The sequence below is a fragment of the Equus caballus genome, chromosome 11, assembly GCF_041296265.1.
Source record: "Equus caballus isolate H_3958 breed thoroughbred chromosome 11, TB-T2T, whole genome shotgun sequence".
Lineage (NCBI taxonomy): Eukaryota > Metazoa > Chordata > Mammalia > Perissodactyla > Equidae > Equus > Equus caballus.
In genome coordinates, this window is record NC_091694.1 from 56,217,844 (window position 1) to 56,235,409 (window position 17,566).

The window sequence follows — 17,566 nt, forward strand, 5'->3', positions numbered from 1 at the left end:
TGCAAGAAATATTGAAAGAAGTTCTTCAGAGAGGAAAAATGATATAGGTCAGAAACTTGGATCTACCTAAAGACAGGAAGAGCATCAGAGAATGAATAAACGAAGGTAAAATAAAACGTTTTATTTTTCTTATTTTTAATTGACCTAACAGATAACATTTTGTTTAACATAATAATAGCAACAGTGTGCTGTATCTATGCATATATATTATATCTGTATATGCTTATTTATGCTTATGTTTAAGTGAAATGAACGATAGCAATAATACAAGGTACAGGAGGGAAGACTCAGGAATATTTTGTTATTATAAGGCACTTGCCCTACCCATGAAGTTGTATGGCATTATTTAAAAGAAATGAAGAGCAACAGAAATGGTAAATATCTGAATAAACGTAATGGACTATCCCCTTAAATTCTTTAAAATATGCTTGATGACTGAAACTAAAAAGTATAACATTGCCTGATGGGTTTTCAGTGTTTGTGGATGTAATGCATAAGACAACTACAAGATAAATGGAAGAGAATGATGAGACCTAAATGGCGATAAGTTTACTATATCCCATTTGAAATGGCAAAATATGTATTTTTAAGTAGACTGTGAAAAAATATATATGAATGCTAGAGTCACTATAGCAATGACTAAAAAAATTATACCAAGAGAAATAGTAAAACGAAACAGTGTATGTGGGCCAGACTGGTGGTGTAGTGGTTAAGTTCACATGCTCCGCTTTGGTGGCCCAGGGTTTCACGGGTTCAGATCCCAGACACGGACCTAGCAGTGCTGGTCAAGCCATGCTGTGGCGGCATCCCACGTAAAATAGAGGAAGATTGGTACAGGCATTAGCTCAGGGCCAATCTTCCTCAAACACACACACACAAAAAACAGCGCATGAATTAAAATGGAATACACAAAAAATTCAAGTAACCCAAAATATAGGAGGAAAGGGGAACAGAGGAATGAAAAAAAGGGAACAAACAGAATACATAATTAAATGGCAGACTAAAATCCAAACATACCAATGTTCTCTTTAAATATAAATGCATAAAACACAGTGATTCAAAGGCCGAGACTATCAAAATAGACTAAACACATGATCCAACTTTATACTGTCTCAAGGCACTCAATATAAAGATAATGATACAGGCAGGTGAAAAGCAAACGTATGTTAAAAGCAAATAGTTCTTTTGTTTACTGTTTGTGTGGGTAACTCGGGACAAAGTACTTAAACTCACAGTAGCAGCGCCACTTCAGAATCATGAGAATCGACGCCTTTTCAGAGTATGTACTACATTAAATAAAATTAGTTCAGCCATGAGAACCGTTAAAACCCCAATATAGCTTTGGTTTGAGCAGGGTAGAAATCAGGAAATAGGCTGCCCAGAGCTGGATCCTTCTCTAGTCACTGCCTTCTTAATTCTTGCTGCTCCACCATTCATGGCTTCCATTCTCAAGATCACCTCATGGTTCAAGATGACTGCTGGAGCAGATCGTTAAACATCCATTCCAGCCGACAGGAAGAAGGAAGCTGGAAAGACAGGTGGGAATCCCTGAAGGGCCCTCCCCAGAAGTTGTACACACTGCTTCCACTCTATGCCATTAGCTGAAACTTAGTCACATGGCCACATCTAACTGCGAGGGAGCCTGGGAAGTATGATCATTATCCCAGATGCCCATGTTTCCAGGCAAATAATCAAGGAAGAAGAGATAAGGGATATGGGTACAATCAGCAGTATTGGCCACATAGACGATAGAAGCGCCTCAAGATGTTATCAGAACAATTTGTGTCCCTTTCAAAGTCTGCAGCTCCTTCTGCCAAAAAAAAGGTAGTCTGCCCTGTGGGACCAAATGAGAACCTCTACTTTCAACATGAAATCCCATCCTGGACTAAGTTGCTGTGCACAGATGATGTCTGTTAATCCACGAGTCTAAAGTCTGGCATTTTTTCCCCAAAAAATGAGGCCTCCACTCTCCCCCAGATCCATCCCCACCCAGTCTTTTAGTCTCTCCCCCTCCCAGGGACACATCGGCTCAGACATAATTCTCATCTAAAAAGACGGTATCCACCCGGATGCAGTTCAAAATGGCGCAAGTCAGGGATCCTCAAGAGTTCGTGAAGCTGAAGGGGCCTGCCCGGCTGTGTGATCCTGTCCTTACTTCTCCCGCCTCTTTTTCCTCTCTTTCCCTCATAACCCTCATCCAATCCACCAACAATTCTTTTTGAGTGAACTTTCAAAAGAAATCCTGAATTCCACCACTTCCCACTGTCTCTAGCCTATAGGTCAGTCCAAGCGATCGGGACTCTTTTCACACATCTTTCTTCTTCACCTCTAAAGTAGGACTTAACCCTCTCGTAGGTCTAAACCAGAGATTGGCAAACTTCTTCTCTAAAGGGCCAGATAGTCAAGATTTTAGACTTTACAAACTACTGGGCTCTGCCATTGTAGCACAAAAGCAGTTAGAGACAACCTGTTATCAAATGGTCACGCTGTGTTCCAATAAAACTTTATTTGCAAAACCAGCAGCGGGCGGCCTCTGCCCCACAGGCTGTGGTTCGCCAAACCCTGGCCTAGACTCGTACTGTGGGAAGTGCTTGCAGCATGTTTCACAGCCCTTAAAACATAATTTTCCATCTTCATCTTTACTCATTACACACAAAATCACTTTTTTAGCTCATAATTCTATATGTTTTTACATATTTTAAAATATGTCCATATGTGTTCTTTCATTTGGTCATGGAGGTGGAAACACATTGCAGTGACTTTTTCTACAGCTGCAGTGTAGTCATTCTAAACACCTGAAATCAGTATTTCTTCGTGTCTGACCTTTCTAGTAATGATCTATGTGACAGAATTGCTCCACAGACACCCATTTCACCCCTATAGGAAACTAAACACTCTAATTAATGAACCCTCTAATTAAACATTTTCCTTCACCCTGAACTTCAGCTAAGAATATAAGGACGGCCAAATTGCGAAGGCATCAAGCTTGCATCCTCTTTGTGTTGGAGAGTGTAGAAGCACTCAGAATGCAGTTTGTTCCCAGAAGTCTTCCGGATGGAAAGGAGTCATCCGCACTATGACATAGGAGGTTTGGAAGACATATTTATGGAGGAAAGGAGGAATGAGCTTGAGATAAGGCAGAAGTACAAACCAATGGGCCACAGGCTAAATCCAATCCAGAGACATATTGCTTGGCATTTCATGGTAGTTTTAAACAATTTGAGCCACCACTAGAAAGATCAGAACATTTTCCATTAAAAAATTCAGTATGATGTTGAATAAGAGCAGTGAGAGTGGGCATCCTTGTCTTGTTCCTGCTCTGAGAGGAATACCTTGCAGTTTTTCACCATTGAGTATGATGTTGGCTGTGGGTTTGCCATATAAGGCCTTTATTATTTACCCAGCTAGTCCACTACTGTTCATTTATCCAAAGAACGTGAAATGACTAATTCAAAAAGATCTATGCGCCCCTATGTCCATCGTGGCATTATTCACAATAGTGAAGATGTGGAAGCAACTCAAGTTCCCATCCACGGATGAATGCATAAAGAAGATGTGATATATATATACATATACAATGGAATACTACTCAGGCATAAAAAAGGACAAGATTGTCCAATTTGCAACAACATGGATGGACCTTGAGGGTATTATGTTAAGTGAAATAAGTCAGACAGAGAAAGACAAACACCACATGACTTCACTCATATGTGGAAGATAAACAAACAAACAAACACATAGAGGAGGAGAACAGATTGATGGTTACCAGAAGAGAAGGGAGTTGGGGGAGGGCAAAAGGGGCAAAGGGGTTTATATGTATGGTGATGGATAAACCTGACTACTGGTGGTGAACACAATGCTGTCTATACAGAAGCTTAAATATAATAATCTACACCTGAATATTACACAATGTTATAAGGCAATATGACCTCAATAAAATAATTTTTTAAAAATTTTTTTAAAATTTCAGATTTCCATATTATCTTTTTAAAAAATAGGTATTTCTGACAGCACAGGAACCAAATTATTTCAGGGCAATAACAGGCTAGAGTTAAACAGTGACCAATTACTTTTAGATAGAAGTATTCCCTAGTTCTCTACAATCTCCACTACTCCCTATTGTATGCCCAATATTGAAGCAAAGCGTCCATTGCCAATTATTATTGTCTTCATTCTATCATTTTTTAATAGTAAAAATATATTTTGCCTTTTTCCAATCAAAAGCAAGAAAATGAAGGATTGAGAAAGCCATGTAATTTAAGCAAAAATGGGATCAAGAACTCATTGCTGCTGCCTGTCTGTTCACTGTAGGCATTTGAGTTTTCCTCCATGCAGGAGAAAGAGCTTCGCCAAGAAGCTGGAGTCGAGTTCCAGCCTTAGTTCCAGTCTTAGTTCTAATTTAGTGCCAGGGGACTTCTGAGCAAAGTATACACCCCATCTTGACCTCAATTTATTCCCCTATAAAATAATAGTTTTTGTATAAGTTAGGGTGTTTTGATCGTAGGAAAAAATGTAATTAATTGGAGGATATCAGATGTCATGGAATTTACTTGAAAGCTGAAGAGCCAGGTTTAAGAACCGATAAGGAACCAAGGCATTGGGCAGCAGCTTGCAGGAGCAACTGCAGAAATAGACCTACAATAGAGCAAGATAGGGCAAGAGTGCTGGCGCGGATGGATCCCAGCCACCTCGTACACTTTTGCGCCCCTTGTTCACTATGTGGAGCGTCAGCATGGGATCGGCTGTGCTCGGGGTACGCCGCCTTTTTACTGGTTGCACACGCCAGAAGGCAGATAGATCTGGGGAGAGGAGGCCCAGAGACCCCTTTTATCTTCCACAGCAGAACAGACATCTGGGTTTATAGTCCTGTCCAGACTGCACATAGTGGGGGAGCGGTAACTCCTCAAAAGGAAACGGGGCTGTTATTGGGAAAGGATAATGTATGTTGCCCAGGCCAAAACACCAATATATATGTCCCCTATAGGATTACACAAACCTTTATATGGAGCCTACATACAAAAGACATAGGAAAGTGCAGCAGCTCTGTGTGAAGCAGTAGGACAAAGCCAAGGATCCTCTCTACTCTCTGACCCCAAGTTCTGCATCAGCCCTGGAGTAATGCTGCTGACCCGGGATCTCCCTGAAGCCCGGGGTAAAAACCGCAGGACAAGATAATCTATGAGATCCCTTGAAGCTGCAGTTTTGTGATTTGAATGGCAGAAAAATTCGTTGAGTTTCCCCCGGTTGACTCGGCTCAGAGACTCTAACTAGACGATGTCTGCAAGACAAATCTTGACAGCCAACCGAGCCATGAGAATTGTTCCCCTGGGAAGTGCAATAGCACCAGTAAATCATTCCCATTGACGACTGATGAGAGGGACGGGCTTCCAGGTTACTCCCGTCAGAGGTGGAATTGGAAACGGTGACCTCAGTGTTAAACAGCTGAAGGGCTGAGCATTGACCCCTGCAGGCTGGATCCTCAGCACATGTGGAACACTCTGCTGTTGGATTACTGAGCGCATCTCTGTGGCTCATCTCTCTCATGTACATTAATATGTCTTCATCCTTTGTTTAGTGTGGGAATGCGAGAGGAGAAGAAAACAGCCCTCGTGGCCTCTTAGCATGAGTGATCAGCAGGAAGAAATGAGGAATGTGAGAAAAAATATCATATTTACCAAAGATTTGTTTTGAATAACCAGCCACTTGGGGTAGCAGGCAGCTGGAAGCACATTATGACGCTGTTACAATATTGAAAGAGAGCTGTGCTAGCAGCATACACAACAGTGCAGGAAGCCCCAGTTGCAGAAATCGTTCACTCTTTGGAGATTTCAGAATAATTTTTTTTTCCATTCTGGAAATATCCCACCCTCACACCATCCTCTTTACTAAGCCTCTCGTGGCACTGGTGTTTATACACAAGGACACCGGAAGCTCAAATTTGGCGGATCAAAATTTTCTCCTTGCCCAAGGGTCCTGTTTGTTGCCTCGTCTTATCTGTTCTTCCTACATGGCTGTGCCTCACTCTCCCAGGTAAATTATCATAAGAAGCTTCACCATCTCGGAGGGAGCTGAGCCGTTAGAGGAGCTCAGGTGTGACGTTTTAAGAGGTACCGTCTCTGACCCAAAGAGTTCAAGTGTCCAGGAAACACACTCCTTCCTATCTTCTCAAAGTCTTCAGAAGTCAGGGAGTCCCGACTTCACAGTCTGTAAGGAGCTTTGCACAGCTACCTTCAGGGGACAGGTCACTGTGGTTCTAGGAGTCGGAGTAAAGACACCAAACCTCTCTTCACGTGGTTTCCAGGCACCCTGCCCAGCAGGATTCGTACATCAAACGGAGGCGAATAGCCCTCCAGGAATAAGGCCTGCAGACGCCCGAGCCACTGCCCTCGGGCCCACCTGCCATCCCCATGCCATGAGGACAACGAAATGCCGTGAACGAGTATTAGAGACACAGCGAGACCTGAGTGTGAATCCCAGCTCTGCCACGCACAACTAGGTGATGTTGACAATACTCAGTTACTCCATTTTTCCATTTGTAAAATGGGAATCAAAACTCATTGGGCACATGAAGGATTAAAGGAGATGACGTACTTGTAAAGGGCATCTCACGATGCTTCATGCATCACACACACTCAGTAAATGGTAACTGTCGTTATCATCAACCTTACCCCACACAGATTGCTGGACATTAAAAATTAGCTTAGTAGGCCTCAAAGGTGAATGTGCAGTAGAATCACCTGGGGTGATATTTGCTGTTTTCAATAACTTACAGAAAATAGTCTACCCCAGACCAACTGTGTCAAATACTAAGGATGGGACTAGGGTGTGTGTGTGTGTGTGTGTGTGTGTGTTCATTAAGCTTTCTGGGTGCTTCTGATACAGCTCTTCTCTAGACTAAAATTCAGGATCCACTGCATATAATTGGAGAAAAAAAAATATGTATATGTATAGATAGATTCAGTTAAAGCCAAAGCCACAGTCACATAATCCAGCATGATCAAAGAGACATAGGGAACAGAGGACCAGAAAGGGGGACGCCGAGTGAAAACCTAGCGACCTCCTGTCCACTGTCTATCCTCATCTCCGCAGAAGATGTCTTTTACTAAGGGCCTTCCAGACATGATCTTCAGATAACTTGCAAATCTCTCATGATTAAAAGACTTAGCAGAAAGTGTTGAAACTACGTAACTAACAGTTGCAGAAAAGAAAAGATTCCTTTATTAAGTTTCATCTGTTACGATTTAGCCATCTTTCCCACGTTCTTTGTCCTCGCAGGAAAGTTTCTCTAACGGCACTCATTTGTAGAAATTACACTCACTCTGCCTATGCCATTTCACATTGGAAAAAAATCATCCGAGGTGAACTTTTATCAAATTTATCAGTGTTCAGCCAGAAACCATCTCATAGAAGACAGAGTGGGTGACCGGCTGCTGGCGTGAGCTTAGAACACCGTGGAAAGGCTTCCAGACTCTAAAGCAGAAATTACCTTTGAAGAATTAACACTTTTGCTCCATGCTTTTCAGTGCTGGGCGTATGCAGTGATTCCCTAGGGAACCTCAAAAAATTCTAAGCCCCCACCTCAGATATTCTGATTCAGTGCCTTTAGAGGAGGACCCAATATTTTTTTTAAAACTATTTAAAAAATTCCCTGGCAGATTCCAGTGTACAGGCAAAGTTGATAACCACCTTCAATTAAAGTCTCAAATCTTAACACCAACAGCAAAACTCATTCTACAGGCAGATTTTAAGCTATTAACAGCTCCTTATACTTTAGTGTTTCTGATGGTTTCTTCTGAGAAGTACCAAGGTAGTTCCTAGATAAAAAAAAAAAATGCCCAGTTAAATTTAAATTTCAGATAAACAATCCTGGGACATATTTACACCCAAAAATTATTTGTTATTTATCAGAAATTCGCATTTACCTGGGTGGTCTGTATTTTATTTGCCAAATCTGTCAATCCTACCCTAATGGCCCCAGGAAAAGTGGAGCCAAATTTCCAGTAGAATTGGGAGAGGAAAGGAACAGCGGACATCTGCCAGTTTGGCCTGCCATTCATCCCTCATTCTTCTTGTACCACACTTTAATTTTCCTTGAGGAACACCCCATTCTCTGTCCATGCTTTGGGTGGACACATGAGCTAGACCTGCCAATCAGAGGTGTCTGTCTCCCTGGCTACAGTGATTAGCATAGTCGTGGTGGGCATTTAAACCAAGCCAACCAAAGAAACACCAGTCCAGAACTTTTGTGCGACTTGGGGGAAGAGGTACCCTCTCTACAAAAGTCACTGAGAAGGTCGACTATAAACCTGAAGCTACTGGTGGTGTCCCTACCACCACAGGTGAAGGATCTCCCCAAACAAAGCCCACAGGAAGAGAGCAGAGCTGAGGAAAGAACAGAGATCAAGCCCTGAAGAGCCTTAGAGCCAGTCATGCCTGAAATCTGCATCTTGCACTTTTTGTGATGCCAATCAATTGATTCTTTTTTCAGCTTACACCAATTTGAGTTAGTTTTCCGCCATTAGCCCCCAAAAGGGTCCTGAATAATACACATAATGGTACACATTGAGAAGCTGGAATCCAAAGATAAGCTTGCACCTGCCTTACCATGTTTTTTATCCCTAAGAAATGGTTCTTCCAAATGCACCAATATTTCATTCCTCTCAGCAGCTATCCCAAGCCCCACTCTCCCTACTTCAGTATTCCCTTCTCTGTATCCCCTCATGGCTTGTCCTTTCTAGCTTGTACATTATAGCTATTCAGCCGTGTAGCTCTCCTAGGTACTTTATTTGTCTTTGTATTTCCAGCCAGAGTCTGGCACAGAATAGGTGCTGAGTCAGTGTTTGTCAGAGTAAATCAATGGTGTAGACAGACTGTGATGATGATGTATTCAAAAGCCACATTGAGCCACAGGCTTGGCCTATGCCAGAAGGGAGAGAAGGCTGTGGGGGAGACAGCTGACCCAAATAATGCAGACCATTGCCTCCATCCACCATCCCCGCGCGTGCAGAGCGGGCAGTAAGCTTCAGGCTTTGTGTTCATCCAACCCTCAATGCCATCAGATTTGTGTTTTAATATTCCCACATACATTATTCAGTTTACACTTACATTATAGAGTTCAGTAGCAATAGTCATTCCCAGGTGATTTCCTTTCTTTCATGTAATCCTCAAAAACCGGAGAAAGATAATTGGTGCTTTTTCCCCCCATAGAAATTATCCTTAGTTATTAAGATCCATATATTTTTTTTTGAGATCATATGTAATAATGGTGTACTCTTCTGCTTGACAGTGAACAATGTATTTGTGGTCAGTGTTTACATCACCGATTATTTTAAAAATTATGGTAACTATATTGGGAAGATGGAGGGAAGGAAAGCAGAGGATAGGTGAGAGCTGAATCTTCATTTACCACAACAGGAAGTCCATTGATAATGTCTACAGTTGATAATATGCCTGTATGCTGCTTCTTTCTTTTGTTTTGTTTTGCTTTTCCTACTTGTTGATATTTAGCAACATGGAGACAAATGCCACAGTGAAGAGTTGGAAGAGTTGAAAGTGGTTGCCTTTCAGGCCAGAATGGGGCAGAGAGTGGGGCAGGAGACAGACAGAAGAGAGGAAGGAGGGCTGGGGCAGAGAGTCCTCTTGTTTCACAAAGAGATTTATTACACGGGTGATATATGATAGGGTGGAACCTAGTATTAAATGGGTTGAAATGCATGACAATCCTAAAGGGATAAAATGTTGCTTCACGTGTGGAGTTCCGCTTGTGTAAAGAGTCAGGTAGTCCTGGATCTTCCGTCACCTAACGGAAGGATCAGTTTTTTGGCTGTGTCTGCAATGACAAGGAAAAAAGGCGGAAATCAGTCCTATCAAAGAGTTTTGAATGATGTCATTCTCCGTTTCCCATTCAGATTCAACGCCACGAGGACAGTCTCCGGAAAGCATGCCATCTGACTCTGTCTCGGTGTGCATCTTTGTAGAGTGGCACAGAAATTTCGGTTGAACTGCCCCGTGCTTCATTGAACTGTGATGAAAATCACCTCCCCTCTCAAATTAAGCGGACTACGAGCACCGCGCCCTCTACAGGGGGCCTGCACCTTGGCCTCTAAGAATGCCTCGCTACTCGTTCCTATGAAAGTGGCTTCTAATAACCCACCTGGCTGTTAACCCAGCAAAACAGACTGATAGTTCTCAAAGTCATCAATTAACAATAACCGAAGCCTTAATCTGGCAGGAATCTCTCTCCATCAAGGCAAATCAACACTTTGAAGTAGCACGGGGGTGCCACGCAGCTCCCCTTTCGAGGATTCCCTTTGAGTGGGTAGCCTCTCATCTCGGGAAGACATTACAGACAACGTCAGCGGCTGTCTCAGGATCTTGACTAGAAGCTGCCATCGTTGCAGCTCTGAGATAAAAAGTCTCCCTGCTCCCCTTTAGAACTGCCCATCATCCATTTTCTCTGGAAGATTTGCTTGCCAGTTAGCAAAACCCTCCTGAGCAGCAGTGACAGGGGTAATGACAGAGGAAGAGAGCTCCTGACACAATTCTTTTAAATAAAGAAGGGGGGAAGCAGGGCGAAGAAAGAATGCTTCAAAGGTTTGACTTCAAATAGCATTAAAGGAGGACAATTTTAATTCCTTGCATGAGTTTATTTAGCGTCCATCTGCTGGTCTAAAGGAGTTATCAGGATGAGATGAATTCCTTGGAGACAGCCACTTCTGGCTGCTGCAAATCCACAGATCGGGGACAGAGTCCGGGCATCTGAAGTCCCGGTGGAGGAGGGATGCGCTTGTGAGCTTCCGTTTTCTTCACAGAATCAAAGGATCTTAAGCACTGGGAGCACATTCAAGGCCACGCAGTGCAACCTTCTACACAACACAACACCCCTTGTCACTCGGTCTTGCTTTAACTAATGTTTCCAGTGATGGGGAGTTCTCTGCATTCTAAAGGAGCATGATTTTGTTTCTTGAACAGCTCAATTTGCTGGAAAGTTCTCTATGAGAGGCTGAATAAATCTGTTTCCTTGTAACATTCACACGTTGGTCTTAGTTTTCCTGCCTGGAATAACACGGTCATGTTAACTCCTCCTCCTTCTACTCGTCATTCTTCAGCTGGAGAGTGCAGCCACGTCAGCGTCTCTCTAGGATAAACGGCCTCAGTATCTCCAGTTGTTCCTTAAATTGGTCGCTTTTCAAAGTATTCTTCTTCATGGCAATTTTCCCCTGAACAGACTCTAAGGTGTTACTATTCCGTTAGAAACTATGGCAAGCATCTCGGCAGGTCAGTTTCTCAACCCCGAGAAGAGTGCTGTTTGGAGTTGTACATCCCTGGGGGCTTTGTGAGCATCGTACCAGGATTGTTCACAGTGTACAAGTATTGTACTTACAAAGTACAGCAGCCAACTGGGTTCCTTATCCAAAAACCTTCAAAACGTAAGGCAGGGATGGAAGAGTTAAAAGAAAGAGTGAGAACTATCCCATAGAACACTGATCATTACTTCATCAGTGCCAACAGAAATTGCCCATTCTGTTAGCAAACTAGCATTGATTGGAGAATAACCCCTGGGAAAACAGAAGCTCTCTGGCACCATGCTGGGCATTGTCAGCCATTCTTGGGAATTCTGCCATTTCCCTAGAGTGACGCAGAAGTAACCTAGGACCTTCCAAAGCAAAGGGACTTCAAGCAAGAGGACCAGTCTGTAGCTTTCTCTTTTCATGTTGTGCAGCAGCACAAATGACATTCTCACATAAGGCTCTGGGTAGGCCTCAAAGGCCCATCTGTGTTTCACCTCCTCTGTCATGCCTTAGGAAGTACTCAGTGCCCGGGTTCCCATGCCCAGTGGGTTCAACCCTTTTAAACTGAATTGACTCATCCAAGAGGTTAAAAATCAGTCAAACCACTGTTGACATGGTCTTTGATTCTCTTCCCTCCAAAGGCTAATTTGAACAGCTAGACTTCCATTGATTCCTCTCCCTTTGCCAATATTGACACTGGAGGACAAACAGTGTCTCAGGAATAGATCTGTCCATTTGCCTGGGGCCTGGAGCCCCAGGTCAGTAATGTTAAAGCCGGACACACCCGCAGAGGTTAAAAGATAAGCCGCGGAGTACTGAGCTATGTTTGTTGTTTTGACAAAGTAGAGAGCTTAAGGACACAGAGGACAGTTCATTTCCCCTGTCAGTGTCACTGCAGGAGACAGATGTTTTCGGGAACAAGAGCCAAAGAGCCAAGAACCTTGGCACAAGTCCAAACCTTCTTGTCCACATCAGCAATTAAGGGACTCGACTCCTACCACTCATGTTGCTGAGGCTGACGAGGAGAGGCTGTGATCAAAAATGCGGAGCAACAGCAATGCTGGACTCAGCCTGGTCTCCATAAAGCACCAAAGCCAGCTGTCCTGTGATTCATGCAAACAGAAGGGCAGGCCATCAGGGAGTCTGTGACCCAGCAGAACCGATGGTTTGGGAGTTACAATGAAGGAATTAACCAGGACCTTCTCACTGATTTCTGTCATCACAAGTGGCCGATTTCACAGCCAGCCTGTAAGAAATGGGCCTGGACATAGCACCGCCCTGGAGAGTCACACTAGGGGGCCATGCCCGCTGCCTCTTGTGGCCCTCACTGATTTCCTTGAACTGAGTCTCTCTCTGTGCTGCATGCAAGCTTGAAATAATCTCACTGTTTCCAGGTAAGGAAGCGAATGAGTGCAAAGCTCCCAGATGGATATATAATACTACTTATAAATCATATAGATGAATACATATTTGTACATACATATGCACAATTATATATATACTATATATATTTGAATAAGTATATACTACTTAAAGATCATATCTGTATACACATACGTGTCTTATTTTCATAATACATATACATAACATTTTAATATGCATATATGTCCCAGAGTTTGTTTGGTATTAAAATGATTCACGAATGTCATTCTCTTCCCTATTTATCATTGGGATCTCAGGGGGAGGGACCATGCCTGGTTCACCTTCGAATCCCCCAGAGTATTCTAGGATGGTTTCTTATCCATTGTAGATGTTCCATCAGTGTTAGTTGAATTGTCATTTCAGTTTAATGGGTCCATACCCACCATGGCTCTGTGTGGTCTCCTTATAACACCATTTACTACATTTAATTTCCTGCCTGTTGTCTGGGTTAGCCTATTTGTCTTTCTTATCCCACCTCTTTCATCCCCTTTTCCCAGGAAAGGAGGTTGATTTTGTTTTTTCCCATATCATCCCCTTGGATGGGATCTTGTAGCTACCACTTATTTCAGCATTTTCTCCATAACTCTCCAGGAAATGACTTAAAACATCATCTGCCAAATTCTCCCGTTTGGGGGTTGAAAGTGTTCATTCGATTTTATGAACGAGGGATGCAATTTTCTGACTCCCCTCCCTGAAACTTTAAATCGTAAAGATTAACTGATAGCTAACTGTAGTTTTCATATGGGCTTGGCAGACTTAAAATTTTGCATCCAAATGCACATCTCCTTCACTAAAATATTCATCCTTGTACTTAGTCTCTACTTTTTGCCAATTTGGTTTATTTCTCTCATTTGTCATGACTAATAAAGACGAAACACTCCCCTCCACTGTCTCTGCCTACTCCTTCTCTAGTCACTGCTGATGCCCAGTTGGAAGAATGCAAAGATATATATTCAGTAAATATTTTCTTTTACAATAATTCACCAAAGAAGCATTCCTCCATGAAATTAATGCTTTTTAAAATACTGGTGATTTATACTTCAAGTTTCTAGAACATTTTTGAATGCTTAATTGATGCGTACAATGTCCTGCACTAGTTGATGCTAAATAAATATTTGTTGATTAAATAAATGAAAAACCTATTTTAAGGGTCTTTCTTGACACATTCTAGCCCCCTCTGACACCCACCAGTTTGTCAATGTTTCTTCTTTCTACCAGAGTAGAAAGTCCCTGTGGGGGTCTTTAAAAACCACTCTAATTAGGTATTTGCTTGTTTATTAATTAGACAAATATTTAATTCGTATTCTGTATGGCACTTAGTAGACACTCAATAAACAAGTAGTTTGTTGAATGAACGAATGGCAGAGTGACGAGAGATCTAAATACTATGTCCTATAAGAGACATTTGAAGTGTTACCAAGATTTTAATCCAGAGAGACTCTCAAAATGTAATGACACCTGTCTAAAAATAATGGAAAGATTGTCATGGATCCTATCTGAATTTAAAATTTTGTTATTTTGTTTACCATAGTGGGTTGTTTTTTTTTTTTTTTTTTTTGCGTTAGTCTGATTTTTATAATACTGCATTAGAATATCAATTATCTTGATTAACGAATTTTTGTCAACGCCTTGAATTTTGCACATGAGGCGAGTGCCCCATTCACTTCCTCTTAGTCCTGGCCCTGCAGGTAACATGGCCCTACAGGCTCAGTGGCTTTCCACCAGCTCCACAAATTCAAATCACAGCGCCTTTCAAAGTCCACATTACCGTTTGGGATGACAGGTATGGAGACTGTTCCTTGCTTCTTGGACGGTGGAACTAGATCTACTTAAGTCACTCCTTCATCACAGAAAGCTCCACAGAGAGACGGAGAAAGAGGCGATGACAGGTGGGAGCTCACAGTACCGCTCTATTTTGAGCTTTCTGGCAAACCAGATTGGGACACTGGCTTACATTCACATCCTAAATAGGACTTTGTTCTGGGATGAATTGTGCCCCCGAAAACTTCACATGCTGAAGCCCTAACCTACAGCACCTCAGCATGAGGCTATGTTTGGAGACGGGTCTTCAAAGAGGTAACTGAGTTAAAATGAGGTCATTGGGGTGGGCCCTCATTGCTATGACTGGAGTCCTTATAAGAAGAGGAAATTTGGACACAGACATGAACAGGGGGAAGACGCTGTGAAGACACTGGGAGAAGACAGCCATCTACAAGCTAGAGAGAGGCTCGGAAGAAAGCAAACCTGCTGTCACCTTGACCTCAGCCTTCCAGACTCCAAAACGGTAAGAAAATAAATTTCTGTTGTTTAAGCCCCCAAGTCACAGGTACTTTGTTATGGAGGCCCCAGAAAACTAGTATAGACTTTTACTTTGTTTTAAGACCACAGTGAGAGCTGGCCATCAGTCGGTCAGCCTGAAATGAAGATACAGTGAGCAGGATGCAAAGGCCCTTGAAAGGAAGAGACTAACTAGCAAGCAATATGGCAGGCTCTGAAGAACATTATCCACGCAGCTTACACATCTGTTGGAGGCAGGATTAAAGATAGAGATGAAGGAAAGTAAGATGTCCAAACCAGCAAGAACTTCAAATACATGGAAGCAGGAAAGGAAAGAGAACCCTTCATCATGCACCTGACCTAATTGAATGTTCTGTGTCCCATTAGGAAATGTGAGGCAATCCATGACCCAAGATCAGGGTCAGAGCAAACCTGTATACCTTCCCTTAGGAAGAAAGAAAAAGATGGCAGAAGAAGTAAACATAGACCTCCTTTTCTTCCCTGAAGCTCAGTTCAAATGTCACTTGTTGGAAAATGTCTTCAGATTTATACCCATCTTCACTCCCAAAGCTGGAAGTGAGTTCTTCACTCTCCAAACTTCCACGTAAATTGCCAGTACTTTTCCTATGGAACTTAGCATCTTTTTATAACTACCATTTTGTTCGTTTGTTTCAGCATTTTATTAATGAATGTAATAAATTGAGAACTAAGGAATGGATACTCTGATGTACAGACCAGTATAATTAGTAATTAGTAGTAAAAGAACAGAGGAACAAACCAAAAACAAAAAAATAATTGCAATACAGGTAACTCAAAAACCAAGCAATTAATTAATAGACTGTGCTAGTGATTTTTTTCCATATGATATTATTTACAATTATCATTTACTGAGCCAGGCAACAGCAGTTTACAGACAGTGTGCCACTGAATCTTAAAAATAACCATATGGGTTATTATTCCCAGCACCATTTTAATAGTTATTAAAGTTATTTATTTCAACAACATGTGTGGAGAACCTAATATACTTTCTATCTATATCAAGAATGCAGAGGCAAGGTAAAGTTGTCCTCGCGAAGGTCTTAGTTCAATGAGGAAAACGTCTACAAAGAAGGAATTAGATTCTGACGCATTCAGTCAACTTCCTCACTTAAATATTTATTGATTTCTCTGTGCTAGGCACTGTTCTAGGCACTTGGAATATATCAGAGAACAATCAGAGACTAAACTATACTATACCAATTATACGACACTACGCTAACTATACTGTACTAACTATATTATACTATACTAACTATGTTCCTTGCTAACTATACTGTACTATACTATACTAATGTTAGAAAGTGATTAGTGCAATGGAGAAAAGTGCAGTGGAAGGATCATTGAGATACTGGAGGATGTGGGAGTTGGATTTACCATTATAAAGTGGGTCATCAAGACGGGCCTCATTAAAAGGTGATATTTAACCAAAGACTTCAAGTAAGTTCACCACACAGACATCCAGGGCTGTAGAATTCTAGGAGGAGGGAATAGATGGTAAAAACAATTAAGGCAAGAGCAGGCCTGGTGTGTTTAAGAAATGGCAGCAAAACCAGTGTGGTCAGAACAAAGCGAAAGGGCATCCGGCAGCAGGAGCTGAGATCGGTGAGATAACCATGGGCAACTTGATGGGCCTTTTTAGATGTCACGAGGATGTTGAATTTCATCTGAGTGAGGAAGAAAGCTATCACAAAATTTTGAGCAGAGGAGTTAAGTTTGGGTTCTTTGAGAATCAAAGGCCAGGATGGAATTCGACACTTGAGAGGATTTATTAGGGAAAAGACCTGTGGAAGATAAAGGAGCAAGGGCATGTTAAGGAGAGAGGAGTCACTTGGGACTGGCTTAAGACCACAGTGTAAGTGTGGCACCTGTGAAAGGAGAGAGGGAAGGAAGGTTGGGAGGAGCCTCAAACTGGAATACAGCTCTGAGAAATTCAAAAGCATTCCACACGTGAGGCAGCGCCCATCCAGCTCTGAAGCCCTGGCCACGCCCAGTCATCAGCTGGGAGCAGCCTGAGAACAGCACGACTGAGAAGAGCATGAACACTGGGCGGATCCAAGGCTGTGGCAGCTGGGTGCTATTCATCAACCGCTCTTCTCTCAGCAGGTTTTCTTGAAGGAAGATCTGAGTAGCGTATCACCACGGCTGCCAACAAGAGTGAAATAATCGGAATTGCATATAAAAAGTGTCAGTTAACGGCTGGGTGGATGATCGACAGTGTGAGTCCAAGAGAGAAAGAAAGGAAGCCAGCTGTGAGGCCACTGAGATCACCCGGGGGGAAGATGAAGGCAGCCTGGGACAGAGCCGTGCTTCTCAAATGGGGCTGATTTTGACCCCTCTGGGACATTCAACAGCGTCTGGAGACACTTGAGGCTGACTCAGCTGGAGGCAGTGGAATGTGCTACTGTCAGGTAGTGGGTAGAGGCCAGAGATGCTGCTAAATATCCTATGATGCAAGGACAGGTCCCCACAACAAAGAGGAATTATCCAACCCAAAATGTCAATGATGCTGAGGTAGAGAAACCCTAGACCAGGGTAAA